Source organism: Macrobrachium nipponense, chromosome 27, assembly GCF_015104395.2.
Source record: "Macrobrachium nipponense isolate FS-2020 chromosome 27, ASM1510439v2, whole genome shotgun sequence".
NCBI lineage: Eukaryota > Metazoa > Arthropoda > Malacostraca > Decapoda > Palaemonidae > Macrobrachium > Macrobrachium nipponense.
This window is the reverse complement of record NC_087216.1, coordinates 71,864,360-71,882,676: the sequence shown is the minus strand read 5'-3', so window position 1 is coordinate 71,882,676 and position 18,317 is coordinate 71,864,360. Positions and strand designations below refer to the sequence as shown.

The window sequence follows — 18,317 nt, the reverse complement described above, 5'->3', positions numbered from 1 at the left end:
GTTAACTTACTGTTATGACGGAATTCGACCTAGCATAGCGATGGCTGGGAGTCGGAGAATTGAGAGACACACAAATTTCGGTACTCACACGGTTCAGGCTCTGGGCAGGAATGAAGCGTCGCTTCGCCCTTCTTCAAAAGAAACTTACGCTTTCCCGCGTGAACTACAGAATCCTTGTAATTCAGGCGGGAATCATCGTTTATTTCGACATTACGGATGTCACTAAATCTATTTTACTCTTGAATGTGAAATATGACAGTTACGTTATCATTTAAGATCAAGGAATTGACTTAAAGTTCTGGCTGAAGGCCGTAATCTGCAAATTCTTGAATGGCTACGGAGTCCTTGGCTCCAAATCTCTACATAGATAATTTATCTCGTACTAGTGATTAGCAAATTAGATTTATTAATGAAAATTCATAACGTCTTCTTTACTATGAGACGCGCTCCTTCCCCGCCATGCATTTAGGAATTGCGTCTTAAACTGTATTGTATTGGACAGCTCTCTGTTCAATGAATCGCCCGCGAGATCCCTCAGTCTTGCCCCAATTTAACGCAACACGTGTGAAGTTAAATGGCGGGGATTTCGAATGATCAGTTCGAAATTCACGACACCTCCAGTCCAAATTCTATGTTCCCTTCCAATCCAAGATGCCAGTAGAGATTATATTCGCCCATCCATGTCTTAAGTGATTATTTAGCATCTCTTAAGTAATCAAGTTGGCTGGAATTTAGATTTTGTTATTGAAGGCAAACCCTATCGGACCTCCCATACAAGAATGACTTTTAATGATAACAGCTTGTGAATATTTTTCTGTTTAATGTCATTTTTATAGAGGCTACTATGAGGTCGGCAAGTCACATCTATGACTTCCCCTAGCAGGCATTACTTGAGGTTCTTTGCAGCGTGCCTTCGCCCCATCTGCAATCACTTTTGTTCTTTTTACTGTACCTCCTTTCATATTCTCTGTCTCCATCTTACTTTCCACCCTCTCCTAACACTTGATTCATAGTGCAACTGTGAGGCTTACCTCCTGTTACACCTCTCAGACCCCCTTACTTACTGTCAGGCTCCCTTTAGGCACTGAGTGACCTATTGGTACTCACCACTAGGCTTTTGGCCTATATTCTATATATTCCATAGTGGCACAGTACCCCAGTTTGTCCAGATGTATTTTGGGGGATTGAATTGTTAGGAATGAAGGTCAATATTTTATGACCCAATCTTGATATGCAAGGAAAACAAGGAGGGAAAGATAAGAGAAAGTGTTCTCCAGGCACAGCAGTCGTCTCCATGAACGGTGTAGTTGTGAGGTTTCAGCTAAAGGTGCTTGCAAGCATTTATGCAATTGACTCCACAAATTTATGCAGTTAAGGTGTCGCTAATCAAGATTTTTCTCCCTCGAGGAAATCCTACTGGATCACAACACGACCAAAAAGCATTCCAGTTGTCTGTGGCTTAAAACTTAATTTGGTTTTGTGACAGATTTTAGCCTCTGAAAGGATGAATGAAGATATAAACATTATGTGAAATTAAGGGTCTTTGCAGCGTCCCTGCTGACCCCAGCTGCAACTCCTTTCGTTCCTTTTACTGTACCTCTGTTCATATTACCTTTCTTCCATCTTGCTTTCCACTCTCTACTAACAATTGTGTCATATGTAAAATTGACACAGTATGAAGATCAACACTTGAATCATAAATTAGATATTAGCTCGGAGAGAGCAACTATATTACTACTCATGGACCTCACAGCAATTTTTATATCTTAATTTATAAAGGGGGTGTCAGTCATTGTAATGTAATTAAAAGGTATTAAACAGCAGGTAAACTTTTAGAGAGAAAAACACAAGAGAAGTTTAACTGAGTCAAATTTTATTTATATATCTCCTGATCAATAATGCTGCAAATGTAGTTCTTGTCTTTTAAGATATTAATTTTGATGGGTGAGATGTTACATAAAGGCAGGATGGTACTTAGAATATGAAAATAGAATACTAATTATGATTTGCATGTCTGGCCTTATTCTGAAGTAGTGTTAGTGAAAAAAAAACATAAAGTAGAGGTATATTGGAAAGCAATGAGATAAAAGAGCTACTGTAGTTGAGTATGCAGTATATTTCCTTGATCCATGACTGATTTTTTTCACAGATTTTAGGAAATTTTGTATCTCAATGGAGTATTGCTTTCCTGTTTTTGTAGGGAATTCAAAATGTAGTTTTCTGTTTTGTTGCAAATTTGCATGGGTAACTTCTGCATTGCAGCATGCACGCATCCTACAAAGATATCTGAAAATGTTCCCAGCAAGAAATGAACCAGAAATTGGTTGCAGGCTGCCTGTGGGATACAGGATGAAGTCTGCTCGTCCAATTGAAGGAGACATCCCCTATGAAAGAGAATGGGAACCTAAGTATGCACAGTTGTGTAAGGTATCATTTTAAAAATGCATCTTGAAAATACTTGTATTATTTTTAGTGTAATCTAGGGAATTAGAGCACTTTACAGAAACACAAAGACTCAAGTGTCTGATGAGAGAAAGTCCACCCATTTCGAATCAGTTCAACCATGTTTATTGAGATGACAAAACCACTTTCCTGGAAGCCTGAGATTGTGCTCACCTGGAGAGAGAGAGAGAGAGTGAGACATCACAGAGAAACTACTTGGAAAGAAACTTGGTTCACAGAGCACTTCAGTTCTCTTACCAAATGGGTATCAGATAACTTTATACGTACTTACGTTCCACATGAAAACTACTGTGGAAGGTGGCTTGTACCAAAAGGATCCCTTTCTAAAACAGATACAGTATATCAGTTTGTGAGTAAAACCTAAATATTGCTCTTATATTAATGTTAATTGAAGAAATGTTAACATGAACTATGGAGTTGTCCAACAGGATACAGCTTAAGAAATACAAGCACATAAAAAGCAGGCAATTTCACTTATGTAGACACTTGGAAGGAATTCTTAGTCCTAATGCAAGTTCCATTTCATTGTCTGTGGGCATTTCTTATTCTGGCACTGAAGCAGAGTTCCAATCCAGTTGGGCAGGTTTCTCGCAGATATATCTGTTGGTAGAATAAGGTAAAGTTTGTATCATTCTTCTTCTAGAGGAAATAATTGTTTTGAGGTAGACAACCTTGGTTGACTTCTAAACTCTTGACTGTGGAGATGATTTAGCTTCATAGAGCAAAAGGAAAATGTACTTTCAAAGCATTGTACAGTAATCTTCAGAAAGTAGTCATGGAGTGGATTCACAGCACAGGCAGGTAGTGCTGTACTTTTTGTCTGTTTCTAACTCTTGTTACAAGAAAATCCAACTACTTACAGGTTTTTTTTGAGTTTCAAAAATTATCAAGTAATGAATCTGTTCTGTTGAAATGGATTCATAAGCATAATCATGATCAGCTACTGCTGCAGTGTGGGGTCTGTAGTGGGAGGTTGAAACCAACATATTCTTTGAAAGCTTGAATTTCAAGTCAATGGCCACTTTCGTGTACAGTTAGTTCCAGAAGGATTTCGTTCGAAATTCACTAACTGGCAACTACAACTCGTAGCTGAAAAACTTTTTTTTGCTACAGTGAAAGCTCTATGAAGGGAAATAAAGCTAACATATGATGCGCAAATATCAAATCTATAATATTTATAACAATCATAAGAAAAAATTACGGTAATAGTAATTATTTTAAAGTATAATAATTACTTCAAACTCTAGAAACGAAACAATTTGAAATTTTCGTTCAACACAGGATTACCAACATTACCAATATATATTTCGAGCAATATGGAAACAAATATATAATATCATAGTGGTATTATCAATTATTTTAGCGAAGATGCATAAAACCATGCAAGTATCTATAGAATGTAAAGAAAAAATCTCTGCGATATTAAACATAATCAACCATGTTTGCACCTAGATTCAACAGGGAAGTTGGGTGTGGTTGGTAGTTCTGATTCTAGCTTCTAGGACCAAGCATAAAACACCATCTTCGAGAAAGGCTCTAACTGCTTCTGCTACCTTCAGGTGACTAGGCCTAGTTCCGGCCATAGCAAGGCTTACAATGCTGGGCCACTGTCTTCATTTAGGCAAAGATAGAGCCATCAGGACTGACACCAGGATCTGTCCGTGCACCTGGGAAACAGACTCGCTATATAAAAAATGAGAAAGACGGTCGTAAGCAACCAGAACACCCATAAAATCACCACCTGGTTAAGTAGGGAGACGACAGACCCCAACGACCCCTCCCCCCCTCTGCCTCTACCTCTACCCACAATCCTAACTCCACTTTTTTCACTTCAACCTTTTAACTCAAGTCTTCGAATCATATTCCAACCATGAAATTAAGACTGAATTTGCGTAAGTGGGCGTATCATAAGGGAGTGATATCACCGAAATTAATATTTCCACGGACAACCAGTAATCAGTTCGATCCAGTTGAGCATTATTGTATAACAGAAATTTATGAGTTTTTGGGTATATATATATATATATATATATATATATATATATATATATATATATATATATATATATATATATATGAATAACTTGATCACGAAGTATATAAAACGTGATGCTATGTATAAATAAAGGTTTTTTGCCACGAAGGAAAAAAAATGAAAAAACGAGATAGCCAAGTACTTTCGGTCCTGTTCGGACCCTTTACTGAGGTAAACTGATTTTACAAAGAACAACATAGTCAAAAAGAAGGGCTTAAAATACAAACTGACACTACCAGATTAGCCATAAGGGCGATTTTCACTCTACAGAAAGGAGGAGCCGCCAGAGGCTAGCCACACCTTGAAGGATACCCGCAGTAAACAACAAGTGATTCTTCCAGAAAACAGTACATTTTGAAAAAAACACGGGAGCATATACAATTTAATATCATGACTTTTTACACAAATTTTCCCAACAAAAATTATTATTAATGAAAAGACGAAAGAAAATATAAATATATTATATCGAGCAAGAGAAAGAGGGAGAGAGAATACGAACCAGAGAGAGAGAGAGAGACGAGAGAGAGAGAGAGAGAGAGAAAGAAAATAATAACTATATACATGTGGGACTAATTTATTAGTTGTTCATTTATTTTGAGGTCCTTCATAAACATCTTACAAATATATGGGTCCAAATGGTACATTCCCAGACAAAGATTTAGGTTGTTTTTATTAAATGAGGTGGGTGGCAGAGATCGTTTCCTATCTTTTTTATGTATTCCATTTCTTGGTCCAGATATTGTGGACTCGTGATACGCAAAGCGTATGTTCCTACGCGCTTTGCGCATCACGAGTCCACAATATCTGGACCAAGAAATGGAATACATAAAAAAGATAGGAAACGATCTCTGCTATCCACCTCATTTAATTGATTTATGTTATCAAAAAGTTCACAAAAAATTTTATAATGTTGCTATTAATGAAAAGAAATGCCTAAAAATGTACTTAGCTTACCTTATTTTCGTGAATTTGAAACCATAAAATCAATATTTTAAATCGTTTAATGTTAATGTAGTGTTCTCTTATAACAATTCCATTAAAGATATGCTAATTAAGAATAGTCCCGTAACAAATAACAACATCATTTACAAAATTCTTTGTAAGGATTGCCCTTCGTTTTACGTTGGTCAGTCAAGTAAAAAATTTATGTGTACGTATAAAGCAAAATATGTATTCAGTTAGAACAGCCCAGACTTCAAATGCACTGTTTATCCATCTGAGTGAAAAGTCTCATTGTATTAATTGGGGTGATACCTCGGTAATTGCTAGATCTAATGATTATGTTTCAAGAAATTTACTGGAATCGGCAATTATACAAATCACAAATAAAAACAACCTAAATCTTAGTCTGGGAATGTACCATTTGGACCAATATATTTGTAAGAAGCTTATGAAGGACCTCAAAATAAATGAACAACTAATAAATTAGTCCCACATGTATATAGTTATTATTTCTTTCTTTCCCTCTCTCTCTCTCTTTTTTTTTTTTTTTTTGTTGGGAAAATTTGTGTAAAAATTCATGACATTAAATTGTATATGCTCCCGTGTTTTTTTCAAATGTACTGTTTTCTGGAAGAATCACTTGTTTACTGCGGGTATCCTTCAAGGTGTGGCTAGCCTCTGGCGGCTCCTCCTTTCTGTAGAGTGAATATCGCCCTTATGGCTAATCTGGTAGTGTCAGTTTGTATATTAAGCCTTCTTTTGACTATGTTGTTCTTTGTAAAATCAGTTTGCCTCAGTAAAGGGTCCGAACAGGACCGAAAGTACTTGGCTAATCTCGCTTTTTCATTTTTTTCCTTTGTGGCAAAAAACCTTTATATATATATATATATTATATATATATATATGTATATATATATATAGATATATATATATATATATATAATATATACCCAAAAAACTCATAAATTTCTGTTAAACAATAATGCTCGACTGGATCGAACTGATTACTGGTTGTCCGTGGAAATATATATATATATATGAATAACTTGATCACGAAGTATATAAAACGTGATGCTATGTATAAATAAAGGTTTTTTGCCACGAAGGAAAAAATGAAAAAGCGAGATAGCCAAGTACTTTCGGTCCTATTCGGACCCTTACTGAGGCAAACTGCCTCAGTAAAGGGTCCGAATAGGACCGAAAGTACTTGGCTATCTCGTTTTTTCATTTTTTCCTTCGTGGCAAAAAACCTTTATATATATATATATATATATATATATATATATATATATATATACACACACATAAAGAAGCACCCGAGCATGACTAATAAGCCTAGTGCTCGATTCTTAAAACGGGCATCTGGTTATTCCTGACCAAATAAAAAGGTCCTGAGAGAGAGAGAGAGAGAGAGAGAGAGAGAGAGAGAGAGCATAACAGGAGATACTCGAATTGAAATAAGTCTCGCCAAGCATATTCACACACCGAATCGTATGGACAAGAATAGTCTCACTTATGCACTGAAAAAAAAAAAGGTGGAAACCTACGAAAATACTTGTTTGATGCGACCCTGAACGCAATTCCACTTGCAAAAATGTGCACAATTGAGGAATTCGATAAAATTATTATCTAACAAGCTGGAAAATTAGTTCCTTAATTCTTGAAATAGGCCTAACCATGTAGCCAAAAGCTAAACGCGCATATAATTTGGATTTCGTTTTTTTTTTTTACACTAACTTGTCTCTTATTTATATTTCATTTAATCAGATGCTAAACTTCTATGTGCTTTATCAAAATACTAACTTTCGATATAACTTTCGATATAACGCTATAAAAAGTCGAGAGTTAATTTGCAAATCATATTAGGCCAATGCTTATGCACTCGGTTCATGCTGCCACTCTATGGTGAACACTTGATATCAAACATTGAGAGCCGCAAATGTTTCTATGGGGAATTTTTTCTTTTAATAAACAATTATTGAAGTAATATTGATCATTCACATATGAAATACTTTCTGTGCTTATACAGTTAATCACTGATACGTATCATCTGATAAAGAGTATGACAATAATTGGAATAAAATATACTAACTGGCAACACCACGAGTTTCTAAAGAAATACGATCAATTCTGTGATTTGTCGCTTCACTTCTGGAACTTATTGTACTTGTTCAGTACGAATAGATTTCATCCAATGAAATAATGAATGCATTACCTGAACTCTTCGTCACAATCGCCATCATTGAAGCGATTGTCAAAGTAGTTACAGAAATGGATACAGTGTTCTCGTGAACCTTGGTTGTTGGGCTCGCCTACATCCCACCTGGAGGGAGAAAGATAATCAATGTTGAGAAACACCACTTCCATTGTCATTTACGAATAGTAACACCAGAAGAGTTCTAGTACTAAAATGCTGCCAGTGTCCTCCACCACTTGTGGCCTAGTCCTGAGGGTAGGAATTATAATACCCTGTCCAAGGAATGAAGAGCATAAGATAAAGGAGAATTAAGAGTCCCATCTGAAAGCCCAATACTTTTTTTAAATCTGTTTCATCAGTAATGCTTAATAACTTTGGAATGGATTGATCTTCTAGCAAAAGTTCAGAACACAGGCGCCTACCTGTGGTCGGAATTTCAAGTATTGGGGTACTGCCTGTAATATACATTACGTGATACTGTGGAGAGTGATAAATGGTCCTCTGTCTAACTCTGGTTATCATTTCTCAGTAGTCGAAGTGTGATCCAGTGAGTCTGTGACCCTATTGCACGATATAATTCGAATAATGCTTCTTCCTCTCAGTTTTCTTGAAGAAGCCTAACGCTCATTTCTGATCTAGGTACTATCTCATGAATCATGAATTACTGTTGCAACAATTTCAGCTCTTACCATGATTCAACGATTTGGTGGATGGTGCCATCTGCAACCCATCTGTAGGTCCCTTCTTCCTGCAGGTCACTCAGTCCTACATAGGTGTCGTGACCTTTTGCAAGATCTGCAAAGAGAAGAACTGATTAGATTGAAAGGGAAAGTGTGGTTCTCCATGTTCATCTAATGGGTCAATTCTTGAAAACAAGATAATTCAGCTGTCAAAAAATTCTATGGAAATAGGTGATTTGTAATTTGTTTGAAGTTTATGATATATATGATCTAGCTTTGCTCCTGTGTAACTCATTTGAAAGATTCTTTGTTTGGGGTACCAGCTGGTACCAGTAAAGGAAAGGAAAGCCTTCATGGTATCTAAGGGCCCCTCAGGACTTACAGGTATATAGTACCAGCAACTTCCTTATAAAGTGTATTGTGTTCAGTAATATTAAATGCACTAAAGATCAAAGTCTTTGGCTGGGTCTATTTGAACTTAGATCAGTGACTTATCTGTCTGATGAAACAAAGTTGATGGTACCACCGTAGTGGCTACCTGAATAGTATTTAAACTCACAGTCACTTGTACTCACCCACGGAGGAAGTTGTACTCCTCATCGCGAGTGATTGTGACCAAGTCGGAATCCATGGCTAAGCATTTCTGACGGCTCTGTTCCCAGTTGCTGATGTCTTTGCCAAGGAAGTAACAGGAGGATCTCAGCTTCAGCCAACCATATTCACAGTAAAGATGATCTGGAAGTCAAAGTAAGATGTTTCTTAGCAGCATTGAATGTCATGTCAGTTTTAAGATGGTTTATCTCTGGTTTAGTCCCTCATTAGGCAATGCTAAGTGCCCACCCATTTGTCTCTTGCATAGCTCACTGTAGGTGGTTCTAAAGTTGCCTATCAATTCCAGCACAAGGTCTGCTTTCACCATCAAAACTTTAATCACTTTCATCCGTCGATATTCTACTCTGTAGCTTCTCTGCTTTTTTCATTTACTGCTTCGGTAATGGTCTCTCAACCGTCTCTTCACAATACTTGCATTGTTCTCCTATTAAACCTTCTAAGAAGATCTATCATTTGTCATCTTTTTAAGTGAAAAAATTAAGCCCTACACAAAATTCTTTTAAACTCCTTTACCAAAGAATCACCTCTTCCCTCATTCTAAGGAATCATTTCTTCCTAGACCCATTCCCTTGGAATCTTCCAAAGTCCAGACTCACCTTACACACCCTGGCCAAACATTCGATTAAGCTGCCACCATCATAGCTCATTATCTCACTCAAAGTTTCCTCTTCACATCTTGAGCAGTCCCCAATTCGACAGACTTTCTGTCTCAGATTTCCACAACTCCTTCCATTCTCGTGTCAGCCATATTGCCTCCTCCTGAGCTCTGCGTTCAGCCATTCAAATGGCCGACTCCATCTTGAGAGGACACCAGCTGTTTGAGAGTTCCTTCGTTGTCAGCTTTTCTCGCGAAGCTCTATTTGTTCACTCTATTCCTCTATGGAGTGGTACTTGGTTAAATTCACACCTAAGTATTCATTTTCTCTCTCTCTCTCTCTCTCTCTCTCTGCCTCTTGCTTATCTGTCTGCATATAAACACCTCACAAAATCTATCTTCCACCCTCACTTTAAAGATCAGTTTATGCATATATATTTTTATATATATATATATATATATATATACATACCTCATACTATAATATATATCTATATATATAATAATATATAATTAATATATATTATATATATATATAATATTATACATATATAAACCATATATATATATATATATATATATATATGAGAGATTGAATAACAAAACGTGAATAATCACCTATGGCCAATAAGTTGAAAATTTTCCCGATTCCTGTGGTGACTGTTCTCCGAAAGCTCTGAAAATAAAAACGGAAACTATGGTTTGAAAATATGTTTTTTTGTTAAGCTGTGGTTTTGTGGCCACATTGGACATTGTAATTCTAAAGAATCAATACGGACTTTACAGTGCATAATAGAGTAATTTTTTTTTTTTTTTTTTGAGCAAAAAATACGAATAAATGCAACAATTTACACGATTCACAACTCTCGTCCCTCCTCCTCACCTTTGTACCACGTGAGTGAGGTCTTTGAGGGAGAATCAATTCTGTTGAGCTGAACATGCTGCGAGTGGCAGCGACCAGCCATTGCAAGGAGGAGAAAAATGGTCGCAAGCAGACGCAAGCAAGAAGCAACGGCCGTGCTCGAACACTGCATCTCTGTATGTAGAGTATGAGATGTGAGCTTAGTAGTACTTCTTGCTCTAATGGCGTTCGTCCTCTCTCTGAAGTCTGAATTCCCAGAGAGATGATCAGGAGGGCGTGCGTTGCTTGACATGCATCAGCCGCTACCCCCACCCCCAACCCCCCGCCCCCACTCGTCTATAAATAAAAGTCCTTGCTTAAAGGGTATAATATCCTAGGATCCCTAGGGACACGCCGTGGTGCAAAAAGTAATAAAAAAAGAAACATAGAATTTAAGAACTTTATTGTGCAAGTTTCATAATGAGCTAGTCTTAACTGCATTCTGTGTGTGTGTGTGTGTGTGTGTGTAGCAGTATATTTTCAGATAAACCTTCGCCATATTCATGGTTCAAATGCCCTGCTTAAGAAGAAGCTACGTTGTCCGAGAGAGAGAGAGAGAGAGAGAGAGAGAGAGAGAGAGAGAGAGAGAGTAAACCAATTCCTATAATAGAGATCGTTCTTCTTCTTGGGTTTCCCAACCAGAGGATGGCGTCAGTGTTGTTAACGAGTATAGCATAGTACGTTACTGTTGCTGTGTGCCATTTTTTTCAGCATTCAGTAACACTTGTCCTAATAATATGCCTGCATTTATAAATGCGCTCTTTCTTCTGACTTTATCCACCAGACCTCATAATTTGGACGTTTTAAAAATGGCGCTTTCTTCAACCTGTTACATGTTATGCGTTCAGTTCTTTAGCCAAAACTTCACTCAAAGTCATCCTATTTTTCGTGAAGTTATTTTTATTTAACTCAGAATTAAATTCTCTAGATACTCTTGTGTAGTATACGTAATTTTATTTCTGCTCTCTCAGCCAAATTTTATTATTTTATGACAAAAAAATGTGATTTTTAACAAATGTTTTCGAAGTTATTCCAGGATGTTTACCCTGTCACAGGAAATCGGGATATAATGGTGATTTTTGTTCTTGGAGATTTAAAATATATCTCTAACGATGCTCTTATTTTCAGGATTTTAAGGAAAATGGATATCTTGAGGACCTTCCGTGGAGTGATATTCGTATTGTGTTGTCCTGTAATACATTACTTTGTTTTTGAGCTATCTATTGAGAGCCACTAACGTCCTTTTGTCCAGGGAAATACCTTCAGTCAGTGAGCAGGCATTACTATATGACTGAAGCACTGAAGAACAGGAGTAGGTTTTACTGTGCATTCACAGTATCTTCTTGATGATTCTGTCTAGCTTTCTTTTAAACTCTTCCACACGTGTTTGCTGTTTACAACTTCTGGTGGCAGTTTATTCCACGTGTCACATCTTTTGTTTTTTTGTAAAGAAGTTCCCACAATGGGATGTGTTGTATCTCTTCAGTTCTAGTTTCCATCCATTATTTCTTGTCTGGTTTTCGTTTAACGTAAATAGGTTACTGTCTACAGATCAAAGCAGTTAAGTCGATTCGTTCGAACGATATATTTCGGGAATTCTCTCCTCTCCTGGGGCGAGAAAGTGTAGAGTTGCACATGAACTGTTTTCCATGCAGTGTGGAAGCGTTTGCCTGCAGTATGCATCCGTGCATTGCAAAGAGCACGGCGGGAAATGCATCAGAGATATGAAATATCCCGGATGGGGAAATAGAGAATTGTCTCCGGAACAAAAGCAGCTATTTGGAGAAGATGGAGATGAGGAAATTGATACTGATGTCCTGCAACAAATGTGTGAGATTCATGCATCCCAACAAGGTTATTAACCCTGTAATGGCACACCCCAGCCTGTACACTGCAGGACTGTGACAATAAAAGAAAGAAAGGGGGGATTTGGGGGGGGGTGACGAGTTAGAAATGGCCAATGGAGTAGCTATTATGTTTAATGCCATTTTGAACACTTTCCAATACATATATTGCGTTGCAGTGGCATGTTGAGTGGTCAGTGCATTGGGTTTGCTGTCATGATTTTTATCGGTTTTCAGGATAAACTTCAACCATTTGGGTGCTGCGTGATTCCAAAAATGAAAAATAGAGCATCTCCGTGGACCTACTCGTACGTTGTTACTGAGGGAAGGTTTCAACTTTAAATTGCTAAGACTTTCCATTAATTGCAGCCCCACGGCGTCCACTCGACTAGAGAAAGGAAACCGAGTCTAAGCAAGGAAGGTTGTCGCCTTTTCCTTTATGTTCCCGTATATATGGCACTGAATGGTGGTGTTGCTAAAAGCCCGTTTGTCCTAACAGATCTTCATAGGTGTCCAAACCATCGCACACGTGCTTGCATGGCGTTTTGTGTTCGAGTTTTTCCTGTCAAGAATAGACAGATAAAACTTTTAAGAGAGCTTTAATCCCATTTTAACGTCGGGTGCGTTCAAAACCTAAGAAGGAGTACGCCATTAGGAGCTCGTTTAAAATGCAAAGACATCATGGCTACCGAACTAGTCTCATGTTGATTGTTGTGACGACGTACATCGGGAGAGAATGTTGCATTTTAGTGAATGTGTTTAAAGTCTTCTAGAGGTAGGTACTTGTTTCTTCTATATATTGCTTTATTTCGTTTTTTTATGTTTGTACATGATACTTTTTTGTATATATAACCTTTGGTAACATTACTCTCCTTCCTGATTTTTTGTGGTTTTTCAATCTTCCTTTCTGTTCTTTTTTGTTACCAGACCTGGTTGCATATAATATATATATATATATATATATATATATATATATATATATAATATATATATTATATTATTTAGACACAGAATATTATAAACTGGAGGCTCAATAAATTATACAACACATACATTAAGAAGAACCAAAAATCCGACTCGAGCCAGATAGTACTACTACAACTGTAGGCCTACTTACTACAGAGGTGTGTCTGTTCAACTTGTGCGCTATAACTGCTTAATTAATAACGACTCAAAGACGAGCAGAGAAGTCAGGATAATTTAGTACAGGTTTTACACATTTTTGTGCGATTTCTGATATGAGAAAATTCGGGATTGGACAATCTAGTGCAGCCTGTAGTTGTACTAAGATGGCTGACACCATCATGTGAATCAGCTCTGTCGTTTAGTCGATCCCAATCCTATACGTCTCTGAATGACATCTGGGGCAAGAATATAGACCCATCAGTTTAAAATATTTATACAAGAACAATATCTCTTTATGATAGGAATGACAGGTAGAAATTGAATCGATTTGAAGATGATCAAAACAAATACAATAGAAGTTCGAACGTAGACCTGGAAATTTTTTTTATTTTTATTTTTTTATTTTAACGGTAGCTTTCAAAATGTCACCATGTCGAAACACTATAACATCCAAAAATGGCAATCGATCATTTTCCTCTCTCTCTCTCTCTCTCTCTCTCTCTCTCTCTCTCTCTCTCTCTCTCTCATCTAAACTTGATATTAGGATGTAATTTATCAGTGGACGAGAGGAATTGGTTGGTCAGTTTGGAGAGACGATTTAAAGAGAACGAAATATACAAGGTGTCGATAAAGTCCCAGTACCGTTCCAAGTAATACATACTTGTAATGGTACTGGGACTTTTATGGACACCCTGTACATGACGCAAAGAGTTGATCCTTTAGCCATATACCGTCAACCTGTTCATGCAAACGATCATTAAAAATAGAGGCAGTGTTCCAGCCACTGTTATAACTGCAAACATGTCTTAAAATGGCAACGATCATAGAATCATTGCAAAATGTTACCACGACCCACAGCTTAACAAAAACATATTTGGCAACTAGATTCTTTTTTTTAAGGCAACTGGTTGCTTCAGAGAAAGTCACCCCAGGACACATGAAAATATTCAACTAGGCTGTGGTTTTTGTCAGCACAAGGACAAGACAATTAAAGGATAATATAGAGTGACAGCTATTCAGAACTTTGGTAAACAAAACTTATTCACAATACCTACTATACAACGAAGATATCTCTAAGGCAACTAATTTGTATTTAAGTCTGTAATTATATCTTTGAGGTCATTCTTAAACATGTTACAAATACAAGGGTCTAAATGAAACAGGTCACGTCTAATATTAAAATTACAATGCGAAGGAAGTTGTATTAAAGCAGATTCGAAAAGATTCGTGATGAGACATCTTTTGACATTGTAATTACTGAACTACCAATCCAATTTATTCGGTGGTTGTTTTCCCTTAAATGAATGAATATTGCATTAGATGTTTGCCCAGTTTTTACAGGAATATTTATGCTGGCTTAATCTTACTTCTAAGACCTTGCTCGACTGTCTGAGATAAAAAGAGGGCCAGTTCATAAATGGCGGAATTTTATATTATGTTGTTGCTTTCCCTGGGGCCATTTTTATTACATTCCTTTTTATTAACATTCCTTTAAAATAAGGCAAACTAAGAATGTTCTTAGAATTTTCTTTCTCCGTGTTACTTACACTATAAAACTTTTTGTGGGGTTTTTATAACAAATATCTAATATATGTGAAGGATAACATAAATCTTTCCCTATTTTCAAATGTATTCAATTTCCTGATCCAAATATTGGGGACTGACAATGCGCAATGCTCGTAAAAACTATCTTGACCTGCACCTCTGTATATGAGGTTCATCCTTCGAAGTCGTCTGCCTTATATTAATATGACAGCTTCAAGAAAGGTTAATAATATGCAACTCGCATCTATTGTAGTTACTGAAAACGATACTTCTTCAGTGGCAACAAGAACTATTCTGGCCATGAACAACTGTTAAAAGAATTCTTTGCAATTGGTTGGTCTGTCTTATAGGAGCCCTAGTGTTGGGGGGGGGGAGGTGTTGGCTAAGCTTCAGCCGACATCTCTACAGATTGTCATTTGCTTTTCAACAGCAAAATGAAATCACCTGAGGTAGCACTCATTTTGGCCTACAAACCCAAACTATGGATATGGGCATGTTACACACTTTGTGATGTTTACACAAATGTTTGTTTCTTACCCCATTACTTTTTTGGCATGTCACTAATTGCATATATATGATATATATATATATATATATATATATATATATATATATATATATATATATATATATATATATATTGTGAGCTACTATACTACTCTGCAAACCTCTATTTTCTAGAAAGCAGATAAATAAATGAATTTTTGTCTTAATAAATAAAGATGATTATGTAAATAAAATGTTAGTTTTGTTGAGTGACCAAGACTTTATACAGTACTGAACCATAATCCATTAGAGAAGGTTAATAGTAGTTTCAATAAAAAAAAAAAACTTAAAAACATTGTTAATGGGAAAAGATGATTTAATTAAGAAATTTTGTATTGTATGTGCTTCCTTGCCCTATCTTTATGGACTTATTAAAACTCACAAACAAAATAATCCTGTACGACCTATTATTAGTTCTGTAGAGTCATCAATTATAATTTGTCAAAGAGGCTTGTCAGCGAATTGTCTCCTCTTATGGGAAAAACTTCAGGATTTTCAGTAAAATATAATGTGGATTTTGTAACTTTCTCAGAAGCTATAACAGTCATTACGAATTTAAAATGATTAGCTTTGATGTAGTTTCCCTTTTTACTAAAGTTCTAGTTGACGACCTGATAACATTTTTAGCTGATGAGTTGGATAAATACGAATTTTCTCTGCAAACTGACACCATTTTAGAGTACTAAAACTGTGTATTAAGGAATGTAAATTTACTTTCAATGGTAAATTCTATGAGCAGCGGTTTGGTATGACTATGGGGAACCCTTTATCGCCCCTTTTAAGCAACATTTACATGGAATTTTTTAAAAAGAAACTTCTATCGAATATTTTACCTGCGAATGTTCTTTGGTTTTAGGTATGTCGATGACATATTTTGTGTATAGCCTTTGTGTGAGGATGAGAACGAATTTTAATTAGATTAAATGCGCTAGTTCCCTCTATAAAGTTCACACTTGAGGAGGAAAAAGATTCAGTTTTGCCATTTTTAGATGTAAGTGTTATAGACAGGGTAACAGATTTAAATTTTCGGTTTTAGGAAACCTACAAATGTATGTTCTTACATTCACTTTTACTCCAGTCACCATTTGAAAGTTAAACTCTTTGTATTCTCTTCCATGTTTTGAAGAGCTTTAAGAATTTGTTGTCCTGAATTTTTAGAAGACGAGATTGCCAAGATTTATGGTGTTGCTTTTAAATTGAAGTATCTGGCATTTTTAGTTGATGTTGCTTTAAGAAAAGCTAAGAAACATTTTATACAGTAGACATATACAGGCTTTTGACCCTAGTAATTTTCTTGTTCTACCTTTTGACAACAGGTTTCTTTCTTTGCCAAAAATGTTTAAAGTTTTAAATGTTAATGTTGTTTTTAGTATCACTCAGTCTGTAGAACAATTTTAATAGGGAACTCTCCACATTTACAAACGGGTTGCATTTACGAAATTCCATGCAGAGGTTGTGATAAAAAAATATATTGGTCAAAGTGGCAAACTATTGGCTCAAGATTAAATCAACATAAATATATGTACTTGCAATAATACATCGAGTGCTCTCTTTTTACGTAATTTTAATCACGCAATTAATTGGAACAATTCAAAGGAAATTTTATTTTCTAGAGATATTATTAAAAGAAACATTATAGAATCTAGTATAATAAAATATAAGTCAAGTGGTGTTTTTAATATTAGCAACCGACAATATAACTAGTATACTGGCTTACGAAATGTATTGTTGACAACTTCGTAACTATGTAATTGACTGCTTAGTAGTGCCATTTCCATTTGTTGTTGGCCTTCAAGTGTAATTCTCGGCTGTGGACCATTTGCTTCTTGACTAGGCTGTTTGATTGTTCTGTATTTTACTTTTTTGTTTTTATGTTTACCTTTGATATTTCGAAGTTATTTTTCATTCTTTTATATACTGTACCCTGATGAGGTGTATCAAGAATACACGAAAGCGCTAGGTACGGCTGCTTTTCATTTTTCCTGCTGGCTCTTGATATACAATCTTCACGTGTTACTTGTGATCGTATAACATTATGGATGTCAGGCGAATCTTTACCATATTTGCTACCTTCAAGATCCTACACCCTTCACTGGAGCCCTTCGTTGCTGATCAGAGCCCTCAAGCTAAAATTACAACTTAATTTCTATGTATGTATCTGAGTAAGCATGTTATGCCAAAATCGTTTTTATCCCAGAAACATCGCGGCCTATCCAGTAAACCATTCGAAGAATATGAACGTCTTATACTACAAAAGTACATAGAAATAACGAAACTGGATGTGGAACAAGCTTTCAGAACCCTGAGGTCAAATAGATATAGTTTTAATCATGCAATCCCTTGGAATGGAAGACGCGATTGGGCGATTATTGTTATCATAAGTTACGAAGCCAGTGCCGACGTCTGAACAACAGCGGTTGGACTAAAGATGCGAATCCTCAGTTTGTATGTAATTTATCGGATAAAGTGTTAGATGATATAACAAGAGCGGCTCTCGGTTATGGTATCAACTTCAGTGTTCGTGACGAGAAAGTGGACTGGGTAGGAATAGCTAAATCATTTTGTAATTTAGAAAAAATTTGGATCGTTGTCTATTGCAGATTTCAACATCTGTGAGGGGTATTGTTTATGGTGCATGTTCTAATAAACCATTTTACATTAGGTACCACTACCACACACACACACACACACACAGAGAGAGAGAGAGAGAGAGAGAGAGAGAGAAATGAGCGGATCGATGCATAAATAAACAGTCAACTGGCAGCTAACAACAGATTCGTTAGATTATACAACAATCTATATATTAGATAGATAGACAGATAGATAGATATA

At 36.3% G+C, this 18,317-nt stretch overlaps 1 pseudogene; it reads right to left on the bottom strand.

Annotated features, from left to right (window-relative positions):
* LOC135200730 (C-type lectin domain family 4 member M-like) overlaps positions 1-11,677 on the bottom strand; it is a 45,585-nt pseudogene extending 33,908 nt beyond the window's left edge.
* Positions 11,678-18,317: the final 6,640 nt, after the last annotated feature.